Source organism: Rhinolophus sinicus, linkage group LG09, assembly GCF_036562045.2.
Source record: "Rhinolophus sinicus isolate RSC01 linkage group LG09, ASM3656204v1, whole genome shotgun sequence".
In the NCBI taxonomy this organism is placed as follows: domain Eukaryota; kingdom Metazoa; phylum Chordata; class Mammalia; order Chiroptera; family Rhinolophidae; genus Rhinolophus; species Rhinolophus sinicus.
Genome location: NC_133758.1, coordinates 55,994,784 through 56,004,158, shown reverse-complemented (window position 1 = coordinate 56,004,158; position 9,375 = coordinate 55,994,784). Strand labels below are relative to the sequence as shown.

Below are 9,375 nucleotides of genomic sequence, written 5' to 3'. Positions count from 1 at the left end.
CTATCATTCTGCCTTCTCTATTCTAGCTTCAAATTTCTGCTCACACTGCTTTCACATTCCAGGCTCCTGATATTCAGTCATTTATCCTACAAATTTTATTGATCACTTTCTGAACACAAAACACTAAATTAAGTGTTGGGGAATTCCTGGGGACTAAGATGGTCTTTGCCCTCAGGTTCTAGTGGGGGAGACATGTCAATCAAATAATCCCAGAAGCCATGACAAAATTACAATGGGCGGGGAGAATGCATGAAGGAAAATTAGAGGGCCCTCTGTGATCATATAATGAAGGATCTGTTCTAGTGGGTGTGTGCCCAGGAAAAGAGTCCCTGAAGATGTGATATTTAAGTAGGAACCTCCTGAAGTATGAATGGGATTCCTTTGGGGAAAAAGATGAATAGCACGTGGAAAGTTCATGAGTCAAGAAGGTCGGTATATGTGAGGGATAGCCAGGAAAACTGGAGACTGGAGCAGAAAGAACAAGGGGACAATTCCTGAGAATGGGCTAGAGGGCTCAGTAGAGATGGGTCACCTCAATCTTGGGTGTTCATCCTGGTATGTGGACATTAAGCCATTCAACAAACATTTAGCATCTACTATGTGCCATCACTGTTATTGGGAATACAACAGTGAATGCATCACACCAGTTTCCTACCTTTAGAGAGCTTAGAGTCTAGTGGTAGAGACAGGTAATAAACAAGAAATAACGAACAAGAAAATCTCAGATATACAGTAAGCGCTGTGAAAGAAATACAACGGTAACGTGATAGGGAGTGGCTGAGGGACTTCTTTAGACTGTGTATAGCTTCTCTAAGCTATACCTGGAATAGCTTCTCTAAGGCTCTGCATCAGATATTTGATATGTAAGCCTCAATACAAAGGCGAAGGTGAGAGAGGGCTGCCTCTGTAGTATTTAAGAAAAGAATGTTCCAGCAGAGGCCAATGTAAAAGCCCTGAGGCTGGAGCAAGCTTTGATGTGTTCAGGCCCTGAATAGAGGTCCAGGTGTCTGGAACTCAGGTAGCGAGAGCCCTCCAAAGAAGTGAAGGTAGGAAAGGCATAGAGAAGTCCAGCAGTGGGTGTGGCAGGAGGGGCATTCCAGGCAGAAGGACCCACTTGAATAGAGGATGGATTGCAGGAAAAAATGGGCAGATTTATTTTCCTCTGTATTCTTTTTTCCCCTGATTTTCCTTGGCCCAGAAGGAAACAAATAACCCTGCCTGAGGCAGGACTGGTCAGGTTGGGAGACAGGGGAGGTGTTCCTGGCATACCGATTAGGTGGAAGGGAGCACTGGAAGAAGAGGAATTGCCTAGAAAGGCAGGAAGGACACTGCAGGCAGAAACCCAGACGCGCAGTTACTGACTCTCTCAGGTTCATGGAGGTTCAGAGAGCAAGGATCTTATTTGACTCTGCCTCGTGTCCACAACATATGGCAGGAACTTGGTACATTATTTTTGAGTGAGTGAGTGAGTGAGTGAGTGAGTGAGTGAGTGAATGAAAATTACCCGGTTTGGCGAGAGTTTCCCTTTACCAATTTCAGCCTTGCAAGTACTCATAAACTCGTGGCGCTTGGGCCTTTTCAAAGCCCCGTGAATTCTGGAAGGGTCTGTAGCAAGTCTTCCCTATAAATGCAAGCAGGCCCAGAGAGGGTGAATGATGCGTCGCGCCACGGTCTCAGAGTTTGTGAGAGTCCTTCCCACCCCCGCCCAGAGTGACTTTCTGCTCTTCCCGCGTCCCCCGCCTTTCTCGCCTCTGCCGGGCGCCTCTCCCCTCCCGAGCTCTGACCTTGACTGTGGCTCCCGGACTGGCCGGCGCGGGTCCCACCTCTCTGCCGCTCAGGGCCAGACTGCGTCAGCCACAGTTCCCAGACCGCGGCTCTCAGAAGTCCCTTCTGGCCCGCAACGCCTGCACCTCCTTCCCTGCTTGGTGAGTCCCGGCGCACCCCGAACCCCCGCCCAGAGGAAGGCAGGCTACCCCAGTTCGCCCCTACGGGGGTCCCGGGGGCTCCACGAGCCTCACCACAGGAACGTGGGGCCTGGGATCCGGATCCCGGGTTCCCCTTGGGGCAGCCGAACCTCCAGCCTGGCCTGGGATCTTCAGTCTAGACGACCGCGACAGGGGGCTGGGCAGGGAGGACAGAGCTTAACAGAGCCCGCTCCAACCTGTGGGGTGGGCATTATAGGCCCGGCTTACAGAAGAGAAAACTGAGGCTTGGAGAGAAAAGGGGACAAGCCAAAGGTGACACGGATTGTCTGTGACAGGGGGACCCCTGGGCCATCTGCCCCTTTCCTAAACCCCTTACCCCATTCTCGGGATTGGGAAGAATCCCCCCGCCCCCCCCCCCATTGGTCCTGTGAAAGAGGAGCCAGGACCCTGGGGTTGCCCTACCCATAGCCCAGCCTGCCCCCCCATCCCGGGGCGCGGGGGCGGGGGGGGGGGCGCGGGAGGGGGTTCGCCGCTCATTTACCAGCTGCCTAGGAGAGACAGAATTCTCCCTTAGGTGGGGACAGAGACAATTTAACAAGTAGTCTCAAACTCGGGGATAAGAGGTGTGGGCTTTGGCGTCCCTCCCCACTGACCACTACTCTGTGACCTTGAGCAAGTTTCTTAAGCTCTGAATCTTAGTTTCTGTGGCTGAAATTGGGAGGGGCGATAAATAATTGTGCCTACCTCCTAAGGTTGCTCGAGAATCACATGAGATTATGCATCATGTCTGGCCCTAGGAAGCCCTCTGTGAAAGTTGACTGGTTATTAACCTTCGAAACAATGTTGGGAGACATGAGGCTGAGAGATGGAAGTGATTCTCCAAAGTTGAACCCAGGTCTGCAGCCTCTGTTGGTCTAGGTAGCAGTGCACTGTGGCCTTTCCCTATGTTCAGGACCTTAGAAAAGACACTCCCCCAGCGGACCCTGGCTGTGGGAGGGACAAGCGTGCTGCCTACCAGGTGCCAAGCTGAACAGGCTGATTGCAGGAGGGGAGTCAGCTTTGTACCTTCCAAAGGGCACTTAGAGGAATGGGACACCTGTGGCTGAATGAAGGCTGACCACCTGGCAGCTTAGCTGAGCCTCTGCCGTCTTCTAGAGCACCATCCCTTAGTGGGTGGCAACACTACAACATGAGAACAAGGGACTCAGAGTTGCTGCTCCTGCACAGCACAAACACAGCTCCCCTCCAGGCGGGACCTGGGAGCTGGGTCCTGAGGAGACAATCCTAGGTGGGGGTTTGGGGTAGGAGGCCTGGGAAGCCATTGCAGTCCTAATGCTGCTAGGGCCGCCCCACAGCATCCCTATGTCCTCCCTCTATCCCCCCACGTCCCTATTCTTTCTGCCTAAGGTAACACCCACGCACCGCCTGGGTCAAGGACACTGAGTGGTGCCAACTCAAAAAAGAGGCAAAGGCTAGAAGGCTGCCAGATGGCCCACGTGGGGCTCTGTAGTCCCCTTTTTCCGGCTTCTTCCCATCATTGCACTCGATATTTCTGTGACCAAGGGCCAAGGTTGCCTGAGGCCCCACCCATTGCTCCTCAACTGGAACAACAGCCCCACCAGGTGGCTCCTAGACTCTACCTTCCAGCTTCCAAAGAAGTCTTGTTTCGCACTCCTTTATTTTTCAACGAAGAATACGTGCCCAGTGTAGAAAAGAAAAAACAAAACAATATTCTGGAAAGAAAAAGATAATTGCAGTCACGAAACAAAACAAAACAAAAGACCCCAAAAACTCTACCCAGCGACTTTCAGGCTTTTTTACACTGCAAGTACACAAACATTTTAAGGTGCTTGCACACACTCCTTAAAAAATTATAGTGGTGTTTTTCCTGTTGGGTGTTTTGGCTTGTAAATTGCTGGGCATGAAACAGATTACACTGTCATTTATATCTGCTCCATGGCTTACCCAGTGTGAATGTGTGATTTAAAAATACGTCTTTATTTGCTTGTTCAAACATAAGTTAAATTGCTCAGTCAGAAGAAAAGAACTATTTTTAGGATTTTGATATATTTTTTTAATTTTATTTTATTAAATTTATTGGGGTGACAATTGTTAGTAAAATTACATAGATTTCAGGTGTACAATTCTGTATTACATCATCTATAAATCCCATTGTGTGTTCACCACCCAGAGTCAGTTCTCCTTCCATCACCATATATTCGATCCCCCTTACCCTCATCTCCCAGAGGGTAAGGGGGGTGGGGGGTGGGGGGTGGGAGGATTTTGATATTTATTACACCGATTTATCAGTGCACTAAGTTATCCACTTATCATATACCACTATCAGAGGTATATAAGATTGTCTATTTCCCTATAACCTAGCCAACATAGGATATTTATATTGTTTTAAATATCTTCCAATTTTATAGAATTATAGTTTTGTTTTATTATTAAATCAATAAATTTAATAAAATTAAAAAAAACAAGTTTTTGATTACTTGTGATTTGAACATGGTTTTTGTTTTTTTTTTCTTTTGGCAAATTGCTTCAGAGACATGTAAAATCTTCATGTATGAAAGTTTATCACATACTTTCTTTTACATTTGTTTTTTAGTGTAAGGCTTGTAAAGCCCAGTATTTACTAGTATTTTCTAATATTTCATGTTTTCTTGCTATATTTAATATTTTAAATATTTAGTTTTAACCCAATTTAACTGTATTTTGGAGTAAGATGTGAACTATAGAGATAGATTTTAATTAATTTATCTAATTAATTAAGTTAATAGACTATATTTTATAAAAATTTTGAGTTTACAGAAAAATTGAGCAGAGAGCACAGAGAGTTCTCATATACTCCCTCAGGCCTACCCCCCACCACCCTACTTTCCTTTATTATTAACTTCTTGCATTGGCATCAGTGTGGTACATTTGTTTTTCTTAGTAATTCAATATTGATACATTATAGTAACTAAAGTCCACAAGTTTACATTAGGATTCTCTTTTGTTGTATATCATATGGGATTTGACAGATATATAATGACCTGCATTTGTCATTATAGTAGATAATGGTTTATCTACTGTAAAAAATATATTTTGTGCTCCACCAGTTCATTCCTCCTTTTTCCTCACAAATCCCTGGTAACCACAGATCTTTTTACTCTCTCCCTAGTTTTCCCATTTTGAGACTGCCATATAGTTGGAATTGTACAGTATATTGGCTTTTAATATTGGCTTCTTTTACTAAGTACTATGCATCTAAGCTTCCTCTATCTCTCTCTGGGGCTTCATAGATAATTTCTTTTTAGCACTGAGTAATATACAATTGTCTGGATACCACAGTACAGTACATATATCCATGTACCTACTGATAGACATCTTGATTGCTTCCAAGTTTTACTAATTAGAAACAAAGCTGCCATAAATCCATGTGCGGGTTTTTGTGTAGATGTAAATTTTCAACTCATTTAAGTAAATACCAAGCAGTGTGATTGCTGGATTGTATGGAAAGAGTATGTTTAGTTTTGTAAAATACTGCCAAACTATTTTCCAAAGTGGCTGCACCATTTTGCATTCCCACCAGCAATGAATGAGAGTTCCTGTTGCTCCACATCCTTGTCAGCACTTGGTATTGTCAATGTTTTGGATTGTAGTCATTCTGACAGGTGTGTACAGGTATTTCACTGTTGTTTAAATTTGCAATCCCTAATGACATACGATGTTGAGCATCTTTTCATATGCTTATTTGCCATCTGCATATCTTCTTTGGTGAGATGTCTGTTCAGATCTTTCCCCCATTTTTTAATTGGATAGTTTGTTATCTTATTTTTGAGTTTTAAGGATTCTTTGAATATCAGTCATTTATCAGATATGTGTTTTGCAAAGAGTTTTTCCTATCTATGGCTTCTTTTTATTCTCTTAAATAGTGTCTTCTACAGAGCAGAAGTTTTAAATTTTAATGAAGTCCAATTCATTTTTTTTTTTTTTTTCGTTCATGAATTGTGCTTTTGGTGCTGTACCTAAAAAGCCAAACCCAAGGTCAACTACATATTCTCTTATATTATCTTCTAGGACTTTTACAGTTCTACATTTTATATTTAGGTTTATTAATGAGTTTGAGTCATTATTTTTCTTTTGCATGTAGATATTCAATTGTTCAAGAATCATTTGTTGAAAAGTCTATCTTTTCTCCACTGTATTGCCTTTGCTCCTTTGTCAAAAACCAGTTTATTTCTGGGTTCTCTATTCTGTCTATTGATCTACTTGTCTATTGTTTTCCTAATACCATAGTGTCTTGATTACTGTAGATTCACAGTAAGTCTTAAAGTCATGTAGTTTCAGCCCTTTGACTTTGCTCCTCTCCTTCAATATTGTATTGAATATTCCAGATCTTTTGTCTTTCTACATAAACTTTAGAATCAGTCTGTTGATATCCACAAAATAACTTGTTGGGATATTTTTTTTTTAATTGGGGAATATTGGGGAACAGTGTGTTTTTCCAGGACCCATCAGATCCAAGTCAAGTTGTGTTTGTTTTTTTTCAAGCTAGTTGTGGAGGGCCCAGCTCAGCTCCAAGTCAAGTCATTGTTTTCAACCTAGTTGTGGAGGATGCAACTCATCTCTAAGTCAAGTCATTGTTTTCAATTTAGTTGTGGAGTCATTGTTTTTCAATCTAGTTGTGGAGGGCGCAGCTCACTAGCCCATGTAGGAATCGAACTGGCGACCTGGGTGTTATGAGCACTGCACTCTAACCAACTGAGCCAACTGGCTGCCCCCTAATTTGCTGGAATTTTAATTGACATTGTGTCGAATCTATAGATCAAGTTAGACATAACAGATATCTTGACAATATTGAGTTTTTCTATCCATGTTATATGGAATATCTCTCCATTTATTTAGGTTTTATTTGGTTTCTTTCATCAGAGTCTTGTGGTTTTCCTCATAGAGATAGTTTACATATTTTGTTAGATTAATACCTAAATAATTTCATTTTTTGGTGCTAACATAAATGTTATGGTGTTTTTTTAATTTCAAATCTTAATCATTAATTGGTGACATATAAGAACCAATTGACTTTTGTACATTAAACTTGTATCCTGTAACCTTGCTATGATTGCTTATTAGTTCCAGGAGTCTTTGATTCTTTGAGACATTTTGCATAGACAATCATGTCGTCTGTGAAAAAAGTTTATTTTTTCCTTCCCAGTCTGTATACATTTTATTTTCTATTCTGTGTTATTGTGTTAGAATTTCCAGTAGGATGTTGAATAGGAGTAATAAGAGGGAACACCCTTGCTCTACTCCTAATCTTAGTGGGAAAGCTTCTAGTCTCTCACCGTTAAATATGATGTTAGCTATACGTTTTTGTAGATGTCTTCATCAAGTGAAATTTCTCTCTATTCCTAATTTGCTTAGAATTTTTACCATCAATGGGTGTTTGATTTTGTAAAATGCATTTTTACATCTATTTATGTGTTCATATGATTTTTCTATTTTATTTTAGCCTGTTGATGTGATCAATTACAAAAATTGATTTTTGAATTTCGATACCTAGAATAAATCTCACTTGCTTGTGGTGGATAATACTTTTTACACATTATCCATTTGCTGATATATTGTTGAGGATTTTAATATCTATGTTCATGAAAGATATTGGTGTGAACTTTCCCTTTCTTATACTATGTTTGTTTTTTATTAGGGCAATGCTCCCCTGATAGAAAAAGTCAGAAAACATTCCCTCTGTTTTTATTTTCTGAAACAGATTGCAGAGAATTGGTATAATTTCTTCATTAAATGTTCGGTGCTTTGTGTTTTGAGATGGTATTAATTATTGATTCAGTATATTTAACAAGCATAGGCCTATTTAGATTATGTGTTTCTCCTTGTATGAGTTTTGGTAAATTGTGTATTTCAAAAAATTGTTCCATTTCATTTAACTTATCAAATTTGTGGGTGTGGCATTATTTATAATATTCTTTTATTATTTTATGATTATAGGATCAGTAATGACGGCCCTTCTCTCATATTTAATATTAGTAATTTGTGTCTTTTCTGGGATTTTTTTCTTAGTCTGGCTATAGACTTATCAATTTTACTCATGTTTCAAAAGAAACTACTTTTGGTTTTATTATTTTTCTCTATTGATTTACTGTTTTCAATTTCATTGATTTTTGCTCTACTTTTTTTTTTCTTGTCTTTTGAAAATAACTTTACTTTCCATAGAACTTGGAATAGTACATAGATTATAATGAGAACCCAATGCATTTGATTGATTGATGTTGGAAAACAGAAATAGCTGTGAATTACGGTTGGAGTAATTTCTCTTTGCTGAGCAGGATATTAACATCAAATACAATGCTTCATTGTAATCTTTCCATTCTAATTCCCAGTTTAATTGTTCTCAAACAACCGTTTAAAAAAAATGCATCTCAAAAATAGTCCGAGGCATACTGGTTACATTTACATTAAATTTTCTCCTCTATTATTTTCTTTAATGATGTCTTCAGAAAAAGGTCTATAAAGGCATACCCTTTGCCAATTAACTATTCAGTAAGGTTTTTTTATTAGTTTCAAGTGCACAAAACAAAGTAATACTTAGACGTTTATCATTTATACCCCTCACACTGTGTCTACCCCTCTCCCCCCATCCACTACCCTCTGACATCACACACAGCCATTACATTTCCACTGTCTCTATTCCTAATGCTGTACTCCACTTCTTGTATGTATATATATATATACACTTGTAGTTTACATTCATTACTGTTCAGCTTCAGTTTCAGTGTACATTGCAGTGATCAGGCATCTACGTCATCCCTGAGGTGGTCTCCCTAATGAGAAAAGTGTCCATCGAATACCGTTCAAAATCTTTACAATATTATTGATTACATTCCCCAAATTAAATTTCACAACCCCGTGGCAATCTAGTGGACACTGTCTGCTTTCTTTCTTTATTCTTTTTAATTTATTGGGGTGACAATTGTTAGTAACATTACATAGATTTCAGGTGTACAATTCTGTATTACATTATCTATAAATCCCATTCTGTGTTCACCACCCAGAGTCAGTTCTCCTTCCATCACCATATATTTGATCCCCTTACCCTCATCTCCCACCCCCCCAACCCCCTTACCCTTTGGTAACCACTAAACTATTGTCTGTGTCTATGAGTTTCTGTTTCTCATTTGTTTGTCTTGTTCTTTTGTTGTTTTTGGTTTATATACCACATATCAGTGAAATCAAATGGTTCTCTGATTTTTCTGTCTGACATATTTCGCTCAGCATTACACTCTCAAGATCCATCCATGTTGTCACAAATGTTCCTATATCATCTTTTCTTACTGCCGAATAGTATTCCATGGTGTATATATACCACAGCTTCTTTATCCATTCATCTATCGAAGGATGTTTTGGTTGTTTCCATGTCTTGGCCACCGTAAACAAAGCTGCAATG

The 9,375-nt window shown here is 40.4% G+C and overlaps 1 protein-coding gene across 2 annotated transcripts in view; it reads left to right on the top strand.

Moving 5' to 3' along the window:
• The first annotated feature begins 1,749 nt into the window (after positions 1 to 1,749).
• Positions 1,750 to 9,375, top strand: part of ALDH1L1 (aldehyde dehydrogenase 1 family member L1) — a 133,336-nt gene continuing 125,710 nt past the window's right edge. Inside the window, exon 1 of one of the 2 annotated variants that reach the window (XM_074340450.1) lies at positions 1,750 to 1,925. The gene's annotated coding sequence lies outside the window, so the exon portion shown is untranslated. The remainder of the gene's footprint in view (positions 1,926 to 9,375) is intronic. The other variant, XM_074340449.1, reaches the window with a different exon arrangement.